Here is an 18,943-nt window from a genome sequence, read left to right as displayed (position 1 = left end):
GTTAAATGGGCTCCATGTGTAGGGAATAAGCTTCTTGTGTGTCAGGGCCATATATACGTGAATCAGAAAAACCAAACTCATGCTTTGGGAGTCTTGTTTTCTCTAAATAGTAGTTTGTAGAGATTGTGCATGCTTGACAAACTTGAAAGCTGTGAAAGGAACCACGGTGGTGACAGTTTACTTCAAAGGAGAAAGCCCTGTCAGGCAATTGGGGATCTCTAAATGTAGTACGCGGCCCTCTGTCAATATGGTGGAGGGTTCAACCTCTTAACATTCTCTTAGGGATAAATAAGGCCCTTGGGCATCTACGGGTCTAACTTTTAGTTGGATTTTCTATTGACAGACATGCAGATTCGAGTTTCCATGACCAATAACCCAATTACAAGCCTCAAAGCTGGAAACATATCAATATTATCACATGAGAGCCCCACTCAGCTTGACGAGGCACAGGAAGTGTGCAGCAGCTACACTATAAAGCAACCAACATGCTACCTGCAAAGTTGGACAGGCCTGTAGGTCAATCAGGCAGTGCCCCGTGGGCTGGTCTGACATGTCAGTGTGTGAGCAGTTTTTTTTGGCTGCTAGTGGATCTGTTTTATGGTCTGCTGGGTGGTCTTTACCATTGATTTACCTGATACTAAAACAAATATTGCCTTCAGCAGGCTCAAATCCATGCAATCTCCTATAACTTGAAAATAATTATATGGCATGTTTTAATATGTTCAACACTGCGCCAATTTGCTATTATGGGTCACATTTTTAGCCTTTTAACTCACAGATGGCAGCCACTTTATTTAGCTGCTGGACCTACTTTCTGTCCCAGTCTAACCCTGTCTTCCTGTGTGCACGGTGCTATTAAGCAAAAGGAACTTTATGAGTTTCCACTGAACTGCTAGTTCTGACACCAACTCAGGGCGATAAAAGAGCACTCTGGGAACACCCAGCACACCTAGAGATAGGTCAACCCTTCAGTCCCCTTCTCTCGTTCTACCAGGGGCGCAGCCATAACTGGTGTGGCAGGTGCAGTGGCACTGGAGCCCATTCAACCCCGATAATTGCTGCTGAATTTTACTACCCAACAGCTGTCAAAGAAGCCAATTTTCTTGCTTCCACCAGGGCACATGGCATCCTTGTTATGCTGCTGAGCTCCAGTGTCACTCGTTGCAAGGGTCACTGAGGATCACAACTTGGTTTTCATCCTCATAAATTGACCAGAGAAAGGAAGAGAAAGGCAGGAAATGAAGACAGGAGGAGGAAGAGAAAGATGGGAAACCCTGACAAAGGAAGAAAGCAGGAATGAAAAATAATCTGCACTACTTAGTTAAAGAGAAACACATTGTAGGGTGGTTAAAGAAAGAAGCATGAGGAGGAATCAAGATTTGGCAGCACTGGCCATCCACAGCCCCAACATTCAGCAGCACATCAGCTGGCTTTTATGACTAACCACTGGTGCATTTATTTATGTATTTTTACAAAGTGAACACAGTTTAGCTTCACCACTGCAGACGTTGGAGCACAATAGCAGATCCTGGGGCAACAACGGTTCATGCCTCCCTTTGTCACATTCATAAAGCCGCTTCTCATGATACCCTTAGTCGAGTGTTTTGAACTAGGAGGCTTTGCACAGCAGATCTGTAAGAGGGTTGTCTAAATATCAACTACAGAAATATCGACCTTCCATGCTTGGGGAAGTATAGATTTACTTTTTAAACTCCACATCTACCTACTATGATGATATCGTAAATATATGTGCAAGTCAATATTAAAAACTCTGGCCTGATTTATACTTTTTTTGCACCAGATTTGTGTCATTTTTTTTTTTTACGCAAACGTACGAAATATAATTGAATTTTGTAAGTTTGTTCCGCTTGTGCGTCAAAAAAACAGCACAGTGATTTGGAATGCTACCTAGAGGGACTGACAGTGGTTAGACTACTTAAAAGTAGTTGTTCCATCACCTTTTGGGTGTTGGAGTGCCAGCAGTATGCCTGGAAACCTAAGACTGGCATAGCTTTCCAATCCTGCTACTGCCAATGTTAGTAAATTATAAAAAGTAGTAAAGTTGCATCCATTCAAGGACTACTGCAATGGGCGCAGATGTGCTACTTTTTTGGAAAACTAGTCCTAACTATATTGAAGTTCCTGATTGAAAAAAAAAAACAAATTAAAACCTTAGCGAAATCAGGATGGAAAGAAAAACTGACATAGACATAGCAGATCCCTACTACCAAGCCAATAATTCTTTTATTTAGGCATTGTTACACCCCAAACAAGCCCAAGAAGCTACGCCCCTGTATCTGCTGCTAATAAATGATGCTAAATATGACAACCAGACAGAAGTTATTCACAAACAAGCCACAGCTAGGATAAAAATACCACCCTGTCGGAGATTCCCAAGGCAATGCTGTTTATTGTGGCAGAACGCATCTAACTGTACCCGAAGGGGTGTATTGCAGATCACTGCAGCCCATGTGGTGCAGGACCACCCATCATTCTGGGAGCCCCATACAGTCTAACGCCTCTGGAAGTTCTGAGCTGTTGAAGTCTTGCCTGCTCCTCATCACCTTCTGAAGTTGGGCCCCATCAATGTGTATAACAGAGGGCAGCTCATAGCATTAGTACTACTGTTCAGGGTGATAATACTAGTCCAGGCTAATTTTTATTGTGCCAACACGATGCATATAAGCATTACCCTCAAGCTAACCAAAATAAGGGGGTGCACCCAGGCACAATATTCATAGATGCACTAAGAGTAACTTTCATGATGCAGCGATGGAACTGCTTGGACTGCCAGCGGTCTTCACAGATGCAGTGTGGCATCTTTACTGATGCACTCACAGGGTTTATAGCGATTCAGTGACTTTGTCGCTAGTGAAGCGGTGACAGGACGTTAATGATGAAGTGATACGGCAGAGAAGAATGCAGGAGAAGGGTGTTAAGCGATTCAGTGACAGGACCCTCAGTGTCCAGAGACAAGTCCTTTAATAGTGCAGCAAGAGGCTCTTTAGTTAAATAGTGACAGTGTCTTGAGTAAAACAGTGACGGGATCACCACTGATGCAATCACATGGTAACATGATTTTCTGGCAATACAAAAAAGAAATCTTTAGGGAGGTAGTAACAGGTTCCTAGGCGATACAGTGACAGGGCATTGATTGACTGTGTCTGGAATGGCGATAGTGTCATGAGTAATTCAATCTCAGGGTCTTGATGAAGTGGTTGGTTAATTAGTGATGCACTTACACGGTATTTGGTGACACACTAACCGAGAACTGATTGCTTTAGATGGTCTTGACTGATGCATTGACAAGGGTTTCAGTGAGGCACTTTCAAGGTCTCTAATGCGCTGTTGAGAACACGATTAAGAAAGATTCGCTGTTGATGCTATGAAGAGTTGAGTCTTGTTGCTTGCTGGATGTTGGTAATGCAGCCCCTAGGCCTTGAATGATGCAGTGGTGGTAGTGCTATAAAGATGGACGAGACCTATACGGTGAACAAGATTTAAGTTGGCCTGCCCCTATAGTCTGTGAAGAACTCTCCAGTAACCACCTCCCAACCTTTCTTTGTTTCACTGAAAGCCCTTCTTTCTTCGCAAATACAATGATTTCCAGCTGGCTGCATGTGCAGTTGACAGAAAACACCTGGTTAAAGAGCACAAAAGAAAAGCCAACAAAGTCTGAAAGTAAATAAGTCCACCCTACCAAGCTCTCAGGTGCTCGACTTGGCTCCCCTTCCCGTTTTGTCACGGGAACAAACTGTAAAGAGATGCCACTAATCACACATGGCCTGAGGTATAAAACCAGCAACACCATGCTTCGTCACCACTGTCCTTGTTCTCCAGCTCATCCCTCCCAATCCTCGTCTCCAGCTTGGATCTTGGTAAGTTGGTATTTTTGGATTCATGCAATGTCTTATTTTCATTGACTGCACGGTGAGTATTTCTGAATGATCCTTGGTAGGGATCCCCTGATGAACACTGCTTGTATCTACGAGGCGGATGCCAACTCAGACCACTCCCTTCAGACATACAGAGGCCAATCTGTTCTCTAATCCCCAAGAACAGGTTAGTCAACTCATCTGAAGACCGCTGTCTCCCGCTAGACTTGTACAGACAGGAGGGACAACATTTTCAGTGATGAGGCAGCCGAACCCAACGAGCTTCAGCAGCTCCTATTCTCGCTCAGATTTAAGAGTCACCATGTGCATTTCGCCCTAAGCCATACAACAGCCCATGGATGATGAAAAATCTTTGAAACAACAGGTCGTACCCATTTATAGTAGAACACCTTGAAAAGGTGATTTGACACTGCATGTTACACGCAAATAGAATGAAAAGCACTAAAAAATAATCCCACTCAGAACCCTGAGGTGAAAATAATCTATGTTTTTTTAAGGGTAATACCGCTACAATTTTATGTTGCACAAGGGTGTCAAACCCCTGCAGTGTTGCGAATATGCTTTCCTAATTTACATTTTAAAGATACAACTAAACACGTACGAAAGGCGGCAGACTCCCAACCCAGGACTGGGCTTTATTACTACATCACAACAATAAAAAAATGTTTTTGTTGTTTCTCACTTCTGCATAACTGCAGCATGTGACAACATTTTCAAAATCCTTTTTAGGATATCAGAAAGATATGGAAACCCATGTATAACATAGATTTATAGATGAGTAACTATTCATAGTGGGATGTTTTCGCCAGTAGGTTTGGAGTAACATTATATAGACAAGTAAAGCAAATCTCAAATTGTCCATGATGCCACTTAAAACCTCAAAGTGGAAAAACATTCAATTTCTTCACTTGTTAATCATCTACAACTGCATGCTATGTGTGCCCTGTGCAACTCTCCTGCATGCACTTTCAACATCTATGCCAGGGCAGTAGAATAGTGGGGGAACCATGGTCAACATTGCTCCGCTCCTAAAAATAAAACAAAAATACTTGCTCTACTGCCACCAATCCTTACCACCCTCCACATTTATCCCTCATCCACCCCAACTAAAAAATAAATGATCTGATGTCCTGTTGTGCGGTGTAACTCCAGGGGGGGTGTTTGGGGTGTTACACCCCCACTAAAAAATGTATTCTGCAGTAAGTAGTTGGGTACAAATGCTTTAAGTCTGGTAATGTGAAGTGCCTGTCAAATTTCACTTGGGATTTTTACATGTCCACATTTATAAAAACACACATTGTGTCTCGTCTATGTTTCGAAGGCCTTAAAAAATGTTGCTCAGTGTGAAAAAAATTGTGTTTCAAGTACCCCAAATAATCTGCACTCCTCTCTTTTTCCACTATCATTTAGAATCCCCTCATGTCCTGCTTTTCAATTCATGTTTTTGACAAGATATCCTAGTGCAGTGGTCTTCAAACTTTTTAATGCCACGCCCCCCCAGCGGATAAATAAAAATCATTGGGCCCCACCTCAGAATTTTTCACAATTATTTTATAAAGATGTCAATGTTTAAGTATGTCCAGATGTATTTAAATATTGCAGTTAACTACTGTTACCTTTATAAAAGTGCAATAACATGTTTCTGCTTTAAAAAAAAAAAAAAAACTGTTATCTGTGCAATGCTTTTTTTGCCCGGAACCTGGCGCCCTCCTGGGATCACTTGAGGCCCCCCTAGGGGGGCCTGCCCCCCAGTTTGAAGACCCCTGTCCTAGTGTGATTGTTGGGAAATCTGAAGCTCAACCCCCCCCCTCCAAATCATACTGGCCAAGCTATGCCCCCGGTCCTGTCACTAACCCAAACCCTCTCTTCAACTCTCCCCATCCTTCACCCAAATATAAGTAAACACCTGGCCATGCTTCACCCAGGTATAAACACTTGGCCTCTAGCCACCCTGCTGCACCGCCCTTGGCATTCACCCACTCACCTAACCTGGAAAAAAAATACCTGTCTTCCTGTCACCCACACCATGTGCAACCCCTCTCTCCCCCTTCACAAGGCTGTGCTCATCCACTCGCATTGAGAGGGAGATCGGTCACAAGCTCTGTGATAGCAGCCTGTCAGAGCATATATTTTCTCATGTCGGTGCTGGTTTCCATAGACCTGCTGCCAACAAATTAAAACGGTTGATGGTGCCAATGTACTGCCTGCTTTCTACCAGTCCCTTGGGTCTGTGGAAACCGGGGAGAGTGGTAGAAGGCGGGTAAGGCTGACAGTTGCCATTTCATTAACTCTCAGGGACATCTTAAGGATTTTCGGGGCCGTGGGCCAAACATAGTTTGGGGGCCCTTGTTAGGAACACCTTTACATTTATAACCCAGTTTGGTGTTTTTCACACCCTCTTTGGTCTGGCCGCTGACACTGCACAGGCACACTGGTGCAAATTCTAAATGTGTTTCCATCTAATATTCAGGGATAGCGATGTGTGTTTTCATTATCGTAATATAGCAGCAGCTCACTAATATTATTGAAAATAGTCACTGCAGCAGACTGACACCTCTCATATGTGAGTTCCTGTTTTGATCTAAAATTATCTTTTTTATGGATGCTGCAGGGTGTTGAAAAACAAACATTTCTCTGCAAAATATCGGTAATAGTCTTCCACCCATCACCTGTATAAAAAAGGAGTTAAATGAAAATGGAATTTAAAACAATCTGGCCCAAATGTATGGGGATTTAGCGCAGGGCAGCACAGCAAGTTACATATGTAGTATCTACAGTTTACGGTGCATTCCTGTCGCCGTTTCCATGGTGCAAGGTTGTCTGCGTTGTAGGCATGATTGTTTTTGTGCAGAAAGGGGCTCCTTCCTGCGCAAAAGCGTTCCTGGGAGGCTTTTTCCTCTTTCTATGTGTGACCACATAGAAAGAGGAAAGAACAGGGAGAAATAAAGACATTTCTCCTTGCTGCGCCTACCCTGGGGAGGGGCAAGGTTTTGGTGCATCCCAGATTTACAGGCTCTGGTAATTCTGGGGATGCATCAAAATCCATGGGTGTTGCATGGGAAAACCCTCACAACGCCCATGTAATGCCTCCCTGGAGCAGAGTAACGCAATGCAGTGATTTACGCTGCCTTGCCTTACTTTTTATCTAAAAAGGCAATTAAAAACAACTCGAAGTGACTTTGCTTGGCCTCAAAAGATATAGTTGAGAGGTTTGTGTTGCTGCTGCATCACTAAAAGTGACGGCGGCGCAAGCATCTCATAAATATACCCCTTTATGTTTAAGAATCATTAAAGGTCATCAGGAGAGGACTTTGTGGAGAACAGACCCGGAACTAGCATAGCAGGGGACCCCCTGAAATGCTGGGGCCCTGGGCCATAGCCCACTTTGCCCATGCCTTAAAAAGTGTCTGTCAACTCTCTTGGATTTATACAGATCTGGGAAAGGCGGTGGAACACAAGAGACGAGAGAGCTTCCCTTTGTGATGTAGTAACAGTGTGAAACAAGCTTTAGTTACATCACTACAATAAATAACCAGATTAAATCCAGTTATTCACGATACAGGCTTCCAATAGAAATCAAATACAATATTGAGATTGTCTGCTACAGCACACGGGGCCCACCAAAGTGCAGAATATGGATAAACCATTTTTTGCCTACCGTAGGTTATATTATCCATCTTAAGACTAGAACTGTAAGCAGACATTGCCTACAACTGCAATTCATTACCTAGCCCACACCTATTCAATGGTGCACACCTGGCACCACTTTCTCTCACATGAGCAGAGACAGGGGAAGCATAAGGGAAAGTGGTAGGAAAACGGGATATACTACCAACAAGAAAGCTCTCAATTCAGAGTTTGAAATCCAGGGGGCAGTGGTAGCTCCCACACTTTGGTTACAGAATAAGTAATTGGCATCAAAGGGTCAACCCAGATTCACTCCATTTGTAACCTGTTTAAAGGTAATTTAGGGGGTAAATATCAATGGTCAAGCAGCTTATGGCCTGATCTAGGATTTGGCAGATGGGTTACTCCATCACAAACATGACGGATATCTCATCCGTCCTATTACCAGTGTGATTGAAAATAATGCAATTGTAATAAGGTGGGTGGAATAGCCGTCACTTTTGATAACGAGTAACCGGTCCGTCAAATTCTAAATCAGGCCCCTAGTTGAATGTAAGGTGGCAAGGCACTTTAGATTGAATGCACACCTGCCACCTTAGCTTCTCAAACTGCCATGTTTAAGCTAAGATGGCACCTGCCATTCTGATGCCAGGTAAAGCTAGCAGAAACTGTCAGTACCCGGAACCTAGGCAGAGTAAGTAGGGCTGAGCATGTTCGCATACACCACAGCTAATAACGATCTTGTTCTGGCGACACTGAATGCAAAATGTGAAGCTGAAGTGTTCACTCAAAGTTTCCTTAACGCAAAAAAGTGCAAAATTCTGGATGAAGCCTGCAGTGTGTTTATTTAAAGAGTAACGTAGTCTGTGAAGAGCTACAGAATAATAGCCCTCAGTCGGGTGTTCAGAACGACCATTAAACATTTAATTAAAATCAAATGAAACCCATCACATGAAGCAGAGTCAAACCTTTCGCAAAGTATGAGAAGCACCGTAATATGCACACCTAATTCTTGCTCCTCTTCATCTAATTTAAGCATAGGGACAGCTCCACGACTGGAGCGACATAAGTGGCAAAAGACACTACTCTTCTCGCATTACAGCAACACACTTCCTATGCAGGGAACAGTCAGGACCCACACCCGTCCAAACAACCTGAAAATTCACAGTAGTGTGCTACACATCCACCAAACTGTTTTGGCACCTTATCTGTGGTATGAAGTGCTTTACAACTGCAACAACATTACAGGTGTCTTGTTACTCATAGTCATTCATTGTGGCTATCTTCTAAACTTTATAGCATTTTTCAATTTGGTGGGTCAATGCACGCAGCCCCAGGTTTCGACCATTAGCAAGTCGTTCTAATGAGACACCAACATTGAATATACAATAGCTTCGCACCTTATTTTGCTTTAAGTATTATTCCTGCTACATTTAGATTTATGTGAATGAATAATTGTGACTCTATGACAACATAGTGCAGTGTGTTTGCACTGAGACTTGCGACATGCCCATGACGGCTTGTTATGATAAAATATGTGCTATTTTTAGAGCACGCTTCTACCAGTAGGGTCGGCCCTGCACAACCACCATGTCAATTCTACGCCCCTATCAAAATGTCACCACACTATGGACACAGCCTTACTCGCCAGCGCGGGGCCGCCGAGGATCTAGGAGGCTCAACCCACTGTCAGCAGACTCAACCCACTGACGAATTCGAGAGACTAGCACGCAAACAGATAGAGTACTCATGGCACAAGGGAGATTGTAGCGCCCTTCCTTCATTTGTCAAAACCACAAAAAATAAGACTTTGATCTAAGTATTACTCTGGGGTCTAACCAAAATAATAATTGGTGTTTTTACAGGCGAGGCTGTTGGGAAGTCTTTAGACACAACCCACAACTGCATCCTTCTTCAAATGCCAGCACAATTGAACATTACACTTATTGTTTCATGTGCGCTTAAACTTCATTTTTTGCTCCAAAAATGGCTTTCATTGAAGGGAGACCAATCTATATTTCAAAGGAAGGTCTGTCCATGTATTTCAATCGAAGCACCCTCATTGCAATGCCCTCGAAGTGCCACATGCTCCCAAAGGGCTGCGACTGACTAAGAATAGTAAATCAAGCACTACATTTTAAAAAAAAACACAAGTGCAGGTAGCCACAGTCTATTTAGGAGCCTGCTACTTAGAGGTGGGCAAGCCACTGAAAGCTCGAGCAAGGCTCGAGCCTGAAGCCTGGCGTTGGCTCAGCAAGAGGTCCCTCTGGAACCCCGAGCCCATAACGAGCCAAGCTTTCATGTAGCTTCTGCCTGCCACCCACTCTCTACTTTCATGCACACAGGTAAAATCAAAGCATTGACATTTAGGGTAACAATGGTAGACAAATAGATACACATTTAGTGGCTTATTTGTACGCAGTGAAACCAGAAAACAAAGCTTTCACGTGTTGAATACACTTTTTTGAATTTAGAAGAGGTTTTATCATATTTTAAATGATGTTTGCTGCAAACTTTCAGGACTAGGCTCATGCATAGACTCTAAGAGCCAAGCCAGACCATTGGCTCGGCTCTGGCTTGGATTGCCCTGTTAATTTGTTGGCTTGGCCACCTCTACTACTGCTTTGGTCGCAAATGCTGGGGTTGCCGAATACCATGGCTGTCTTGTCTAGATTCCACCTTACTTTTTCCTTCCACCACCCTACACTTTCTGTCTCTTTATGGTACACTTGAATGTTCCTTTTAATCCCTACTTCCTCCCTTAGTACCAGTTTCCTTCTTGTTTCTCTCTTTTCTCCCTCTCTCTCCAAGTCTCATCATGACAATAAGTCCTTGTTGCCTAGGATGAAAGCCAGTGCCCAACACTGGCACAAATTAAGCACGGAGTAAATCAGCTAGATCGCAGTAATGTCATGTATGTAATGTCAAGGTTATGTGCTTATCATGTGATTGTCTGTTTGACATTGTAATTGTGGATGATGTTGTGACACATTTCTAATGATTGAACCCGGTAGTTGCTGTCTATGCCTAGTCAATACCAGCTGCTGTGGGCTTGGATCGAAGGACCCTTGGGACAACATCCATGGATAGGATGACCAGATAGCTCTTTCTCAGTGGGGGCCATGGTTCCCAGTCCTGAACTTTATCTTTAACAAGAAGTTGGAGCTGGCACTTTGTTTCACTTAGTTCAACTGAATCATAATAGCACCAACACATTATGGGCTGCATGACCATCACATAGTAACAAGGACAAGAATAATAAGATGTATTATACTGTGGTAGTGAGCACTCTGCCAAACTGACAGTCTGCCTGTTCAATTTAGAGTTTTGCAGAACGCCATATTGTCTCCGTCGGTGCCCCGACTGCTCTACTGGAAGGTACCTTACATCAGTGGCCTTACAGACTTGGGGCTCTTGGTGTAAGTACATCAGACTGGCCATCCTATTTAGAGTGGATCGCCTGGTGTAGGGTTTTTTTCTCTTTGGGATCACCAGGAAAATCCTGGCGGTCCCGAGAAGGAAAAAAAAAAAAAGGAAAACTTAAACCTTATCATCTGGAAAAAATCTTCCAGGGCGGCAGGGTCATTTTTTTATTTTTATAAAAACAAACGCTTTGGGAGTTTGCTTTTATAAAAAAATGATTTGTGAAGCGGTTGCATTAAGCATGGTGGCTGCTCAGCAAGCTTTGAATTAACTCAGTAGAGCAGCCTAAGGCATACAGATCTCCATCCAGCAGGTGAAGATCTTTAAATACGGAGGGGCTAGTCCACTTAGCAACAGAAGATAGTACCCACCACTACCCTGGAGGACAGCAGGCCACACACCAAAACCTAAATTAGTCCGTAAGTATGAACAAAAGTCCAAATGCCCGTGCCAAACCGTGTCACAGTCAGGGTGGAATATAGGTGAAATTGGCTATCATCATTCTGTGATACTTCTGCAAACTGTTCTAATTTTTCATAATAATTGGTAACATTTGGCTAAATTTCAATGTGGTGCATTTTTCTCTTCATTTGACAAAATTCCTTCTCTCCGTTCCAGGTTGAAAACAGGAGCTTTCAAGATGGCCATCACCCTTGAACATGCCTTGCTCTTCATATGTGATGTCTATAAAAGCTACGCCGGGAAGGGGGGTGACCCCTGCACGCTGAACAAAGAAGAATGTGTTGCAATGATACAGAATGAGCTCCCACATATTTGTGGGGTAAGTGTCAATGCCACTCAGCATTCTAGGCAAACTCCAAGCATCATGGTTGGCGGGCATTGGACTAATAAGCTGCTGATGTTGGTCTACTTTACGACTGAAACTGCCCCCAACTTGCAACCTCTCTAACGATGTCAACAAAGGAAATACTTATCAGAAAGCCTAGTTCTCTAGCATCCTGATGCTGGAGAACTACGTATATAGTACATTATAAACATATCTAGTAAACATAAATAAATACAAATATGTACAAGTGACTACATGACGTACCCAATGATAGGAAGAATGACTTGATGAGTTCTGACTATAACTCAGCCACTTAGAAAGACACATATGTTGATCATTGACTGGACAGTTCCAAGCACACTGGCGCAGGAGAGCGTGGGAACACCCAGATTGTCCATGCCTAAACTTTGCCTGACATTGTAGAACATGGGCAAATCTTGGTTTCAGTGATATAATTCTAACCTAGTCTCTAATTTATATATAAAATGAAGAGAACAGGTGATTTTACACACAGACATCTTGCATTATCAATCCGATTCACCTGATTTATAGATTGTTGCCCTAACAATTACTTGTGAATTTCAATGTTTTTTTGGTTTTAAGAAAACATGCATTTTCAAAGGCACCTAGGACTTAAACTGAAAATCAATGTGTCAACCTGCTACTTCCATAAGTATTTCTCTTGATGTTTATGTAACGTTTATTTTCTTTATGTGGCCCACAGAAAGAAGTGAGTAAGGAGACGTGTCAAAGACTGATCAGCGAAATGAACACGAATAAAGACGAGTGCGTGGATTTCCCAGAGTACCTTATATTTCTGGCCAGGGTGTGCATGGAATTCAATGCATATGTCTCTGATCCCACCTGCCAGCAAAAGAAAGGCAGCAAGTAACCCTAGGAGAGAAGTTACAACACAACGTCTCTCTGTCTGCTGAGATTGGTTATGTATTCTGCAGCTACTACTAGACCATAATAGACATGTGGACCAGTCCTTGGTTCTAATCTCCCCCATGGAAGGCATAGATGCCACTTTAGTCCTGCTCATTGAGGACCGGGACTAAAGTGAGCAATGTAAGTGAGGCTGGGATCTTTTATACCAGGACTGGCAGGTATGTGTCAGTCATGGTATGGGCTTCTTTTCTTCATTATTGTATTTCTAGGCTTTCGCATGTTAACTCACAGAGAAGCTAAGATGTCCCTGGTCAAATATTAGTAGTTACTCCATTGCTGAGTTTTTCATTACATTCCGATATTTTTGAACCTGCACATATAATAACAACTAAAAACTACAAATAACAGTGAAAAAAACAAGATTGAATTAGCTACGAACTTTTGCCATGTGACAACGTGCTCACTCACTGCCGTAACTCCTATCTTATATAAATATATTTACCCCAAGCAATTTTCACCAGCGTGTTTCCTAGAACTATTTTTAATTGTATTTTTCATATTATTCAAACAAGATTATGTACAGGACAGTGTACCATAAAACCAAATTTACTAAGTGGCCTGTGTGTGTTCTTTGTATACTTACTGTATTGCACTGTGTATTGGATTCAGAATTTATATAGCTCATTGCTACAATTGGTGTATGCCCAAAGCGATGAATGGAGACTGCCACAGGCTAGCAGGCTATAGGCTAACAGGTTACTTTTAAAGAAGACAAAAAACACTGAAATCCTTTCAGTTTAAGTTCTGTGAATTGTGATAGAATGAGTCGATATATTCCATTGAGTCGCATTGCTTCGATTGCTTTTGTCAGGGTGCCAGACTCATGACAGATTTTCGGGATATCCACATACGATAAATTTGAAGGATACAGCTGCTCTTGTTAAATACGTTTGAATATAGTCGGGCCACTGTATTATGAAATGCTGCAGCTAATTCCGAATAATTATGAGTTTGCCACATAATCCATCATTTTCTTAATAATCAGCAGATTTTAACAAAAACGGTGTTTCTAACTCAAAGGGGGATCAAAAGTTACAAACACGAGGCGACACCTGTTGCTATAAAGTGGAAGGCACTTTGCAAAAGTTAAATGGTCACCTTTCTGTTGATTCTTGCTGTATTTTGGCCTGAATCTGTTACTAATGAGGCGACAGCTTCGCTTAACAGTATTAGTACGTGTACAAATTACAAACCAAAGTAATACGACCAAAAAATGTGCTGTTTTACATCCCAAAATGTGCCTTTTCTTGCCACTTAATTAAATCAACCCTGTCGCATTATTGGTCCTCGGCTGCCACATAATTCCCATGGCCCTGACTATAGTTACAAAGGTGGTACCAAAGAACAGGCTGTGGTTTAGGTGGCTAGCCTAGGAGGATGCGACGGTAGGTGAAGACTTGTCGGGGATTCATGAACGCGTCCCCTACTAGTGGAACCGTTTGTTCTTCCCATACTCAAATGTACAGATATGTCATTTAAACGGCAGTCATTACATCTGTGAGCAACTATCCATATAATCTGCCATGGATCCAGCCCCTCTGTTCCTGCCATGGACCCCCTAATTACATCTGACCTGCTGGATTCTGAGTCTAATTTACCCGATGAGTGTAGTATTTTGATGCCTAGTCTGTTTGGGAGCACAACCACTCGTCATCTTGTCGCAACCATTTACAGCTCTCCGGAGACGAACATGAGCCGCAGACCTGCTGAAACATGGTCATTTTAAACACACGAAGCAAAGAAACAATGCAGAACAGCCACAGCTAATTACACGGGAGGTAAACCGACTGGAACATTAGAGTCCCCTTTCCTCGGAAAATCAGGTTTTCTACTGTTTTCTTCTTAGTACTACCACATTTTATTCAAGGTGTCAATCGCTTCAAATGCACTCTGCACCTCCACTTCGTCCTTGAGCATCTCATAGTGACCTTATTGTGTCCTCTGTGCTGCTCTCTTTTCATATATTTCTTTCCTTGTCCTTTTGCCATCCTTATCCTGCGTGTCCGGCACCTCTCCTACATACCTCTCCTCTGTCCCTAGCCTTTGCAGCTTTCATTCACAACCGCCCTCTGTAACCATCTGCATCTCTTTACAGTCCACACCACCTGCACCTCTTCCATGCAGCTTCGCCCTGTCCATTTATCCAGCGGCTCTACCCTGAACATCTCCCATCCAGAGACATCTTTAGGATTTTGGGGGCCTTGGGCCAAGCGGATTTTGGGGGCCCTTGTTCGGAACACCTTTGAACTTATGATCCAATATCAGCTCTTTCATGCCCTTTTTGGCCAAGACACTGACCACTCCTCCAAATTCTAAGAGTGTTTATATCTAATATTTAGGGATAGTGCCGTGCGTTTTCAACACAAAAGCAGCTTGGTAATATCACTGCAAATAAACTCTGTGAGACCCTCAGATTATTTATATGTAAGGCTCTGTTTTGATCTAAAATATTTTTTGGGGATGTTGCATGAAATATAGACACATTTCTCTGCAAAATGTCTGTAGGAGACTCTGCCACATCACCCACATAAAAAGATAAATGAAAGGAAAACAGTACTTAAAATAATCTGTTTAAGAACTGTTCAAAGTCATAAGTCAGAGCAAAGCTGGCTCTATCAGGGAGGCCCTGAAAGGCTGGGGCCCTAGGCCAGGGCCCACTTTGCCCATACCTTAAAACGTCTCTACTCCCATCTTCCCCTCCACCTTCTTCGTGGCTGCAGTTTTTGCTTGCACTCCACCCCAACGTTCCTCTGCACCTCCCAGGTGCACCATTCCTCCCGCCTGCAATACTCCTTGAACTTTGCTCTCCATGTCTTGCTCTCTCTTGACATCCTCACTGCAGTCTCTGTAGCTCTGACCTATGGATGATCAGCCAAAGGAAAATACACCCACACGCTGCTTATTTTAGATTTCGACGGGGCACACTGCCCTAATCAAAACTCAGAAGAACAAGGACCACATCCTGTTGAACTGCTTTAAGCAGGGCACTTAAACTCACTTGAATGTCTATACCAAATCACTGCTCCTTTCCCTGCCCAGCCTTTCCAGGGATGAAATAACCAAGGGCCAATTTAGAGTTTGGCGGAAATATGACGGATATCCTGTCTGCCATATTATGATCTCCATGGGCTATTATTTGATCGTAATAAGGCAGATGGGATTTCTGTTACATTTGTGACAGAGTAACCTCCTCCGCCAAACTCTAAATCAGGCCCTCGGGCTGATTTAGATGTCGGCGGGCGGGTTACTTCATCACAACTGTGGCAGATATCCCGTCCACCGAAATCTAAATCCCATTGGTAATAATGGGATGTATATTTCGGTGGATGGGATATCCGTCACCGCTGTGATGGAGTAACCCGTCTGCCGAAATCTAAATCGGGTCCTAAGTCAGATCCTGTCATTTAATTTTGGAAGATTTACCAAATTAGACCGTCGGGGCAGGAGGGCAGGCATGAAGGGAGAAAAAGTTGTGACAGCACTTCACCAGCACTAATCTCGGTGAAATAACTCACCTCAAAACGACCCTCTTTGCAATGACTCCTCTCACTTCAAATTAACACACAATTTCAGCTTCGCCTTTTTCTTTTTTTCATAATTACATGATTATTCCTTCAATTTTTTCAAAAAGTGATCTTTTTTTTTTTTAAAGCAAACATGTCACTAGAATATAAGTGCGGTTAAAAGTGAAACAATCAGTTGATCGTCTATATACATTCTCAAATTTGAAAAAGACAGATGTATAAAAAAGTTTTATAACGCTTTAGAGAAATTTAGAGTTCCGCTCTGATGAAATCCTATCACCAATGTATTTTCGTCCTGTTTGCCCAACAACTTTTGTTTCTTCAGCTCATTTACAGGTAGGGCACCACAGTGTTTCTCAAGGCCCAGCTGCAGCCAGCAATTCCATTACGGTATGCCAGCCACTGCCATTCAGGGGCGCGCATGGCAACGTGGGGCAGGGCCTCTCTATTTAGAGCCAACTTTCCATGTTTCTTCATGCTAATGGCCCCCATGCAATGGAAGAAAAAGCAACCAATATCTCTTACACGCTGGTAGAAAAGTCCCAGGCACCAAGGACACCAGTTCGTTATTTTCCAACCCCCCCCCACACACACTTTGAAAACATGCTGTCAGTGCCATCATGCCACCAGAGCATGGAAGACCAGCTGGCAATGTGTTTTTTTTTTTTTTGCCTAAACTGCACGCGGGTAATTAGCTGAAGAACGATCGACGCAAACATCAACACCATTAGTGCCAAGATTTTTAACTGTGCAAAGAAGGCCGCAGCTGGGCTGGTGAGGGGGGCCAGCCGCCCCTATTTGGTGAAACTCCCTCAGAGATCTAAAACACTTCCTTTATTAGATTAAACAAAACAGTGTCAAGTGTCCCTCCACCATTTTCTACTTCCTTCGCCCTCACTCACCTCCAAAAAAATTAAAACATGTGATGCCTATACATAGTTCATTTCCATCTTGGAGAGTGAGAGATTTCCCTCATATCTCAAGGTGACAACAGGCCTGTCTGCTAATATATCCCTTTATAATTACTACATTTCACTTCGACCAGCTGAACTTCGGATACGATTTAAATACAAACACCACTACAGGGCGCCCCATTTTGCGGTAAATGCGTGCTTCATAATTTGTCATTCATTTATTTGGTCATTCACTCACTCTGCAACTAGACTGTTAACCATTACCTTTGATTAATTTTTACATTTTCTTTGGAGTTCTCAACCTCTTTCTTTATAATTCTATCCCTGAAATCTAACATTACCTAATCTCCACCAGCCTATTGCACCAACCATTCACCTGAAAGCACATAGCGCCCAGTAATGATCACATCTACCTGGTATTAAAATATCACACAGTAACTGGAGTAAATGCATGCCATTTTTTGAGGGCATGACTAACTGCAATAACCAACAATAGCCACTCCACTTTTCACATGTGAAAAATGGCCTACATAAGAGACAAGAGGCATAATGAGTATTTGTTAATTACATTTTAAAAAGTGCATTCATACACTAAGATATCTTAGTTAACATCTCTATTTCATATGTAATAATAATGTGTATAAGTCAAAAAGCGTTGAACATTTGTTTATCAAGGCTTGTGTAATGCATGTTTGCCATGTTTGGCCTTTTGTGAGAACCTTTCTCTAATTTAGGTGCTATGGCAAAGTTTGACTGCAAACCTTGCATCTGTTTCGCATTACACAAACAGCAAAATAAATGTGTCCTCCTCTTTGCACCAGTGCTGAGATTCTTTAGAATATCTTCAGATGTGTAATGGCCGTGGGGGAACAAGGAACAAGGGAAAACAAAGGCATTAGTGTGAAAGATTGAGCCCAGTTCTAGCTCAATAGCCCTACATCTATCAAAGTGATGATTACAACTTGGAAGAAACAAGAGGAAGAGGATCCTGCAAGAAGTCCTGAAGAGCACCAACAGCACCAAATCCCTTCCGCCACGCTGCAATACTAATTATACAGAAGAAACAAAAGAATCCACTGTGCACTGCAAATCATCTGGCATCAAAAGGCAGACGTCTAAACCACAAGGCTTTTAGACAAAGTAGGAAGGCTATCTAGTTGGAAACAGGGAGTCTCCGTCATTATGGGATTAGACAAAAATGTGTAAGAAGCTGTAACCTACCCCACAACTGCGAGGGTGGGAGTTCTGAAAGCATGCATATCTTCAAGTGTTGGTGTGCCAAAACGAACAACCTTGGGGTCCCAGATACAATAAGCAGGAAAGACCTTGCTCTGTGGTGGCGGTGGCCCACGAGCATACAGAGAGTTGAAACGATTGCTATCCTTTGAAAAACAGAAGAGACACGTGGGCAGAACGTCCCTGTATCTGTTTAGGAACAAAGGAAACTGTTTAGAAAACACAGTGAGAAGGTTGAAGACAGCACATTTAAAAGAGGGTAATTTAAAAAATGTAAAACTATGATTTGCTTTCTAAGATTTCCAAAATGGGCCAATCCAATAAACTACTACCACTCACATCCTACAAAATGCTAATCACTCATATACGGGCAAAAATTATTATTTATGAATCAATATTTTATTTTATTCATTATTTAATACACATTTGACTTGATGAGTAAATGTGCTGTAACACAGTGGTTCCCAACCTTTTGACTTCTGTGGACCCCCACTTTATCAATATTGGCACCCGTGGACCCCCAATTAATCATTATTAGAATCCGGGGACCCCCACTGAGTCATTACTGAAAGCTAGGGACCTAAT

The 18,943-nt window shown here is 42.6% G+C and overlaps 1 long non-coding RNA gene across 1 annotated transcript; it reads left to right on the top strand.

The window, feature by feature from the left end:
- Window positions 1-3,768: 3,768 nt before the first annotated feature.
- LOC138268438 (uncharacterized) lies at window positions 3,769-13,237 on the top strand. Its single transcript, XR_011199998.1, has 3 exons — window positions 3,769-3,878; window positions 11,565-11,727; window positions 12,458-13,237. It is a non-coding gene; the product is annotated as an uncharacterized lncRNA (long non-coding RNA).
- Window positions 13,238-18,943: the final 5,706 nt, after the last annotated feature.

This window comes from Pleurodeles waltl, chromosome 12, assembly GCF_031143425.1.
Source record: "Pleurodeles waltl isolate 20211129_DDA chromosome 12, aPleWal1.hap1.20221129, whole genome shotgun sequence".
In the NCBI taxonomy this organism is placed as follows: Eukaryota; Metazoa; Chordata; class Amphibia; order Caudata; family Salamandridae; genus Pleurodeles; species Pleurodeles waltl.
Note: the sequence above shows the minus strand (reverse complement) of the source record. Positions and strands in the feature narration are given on the sequence as shown.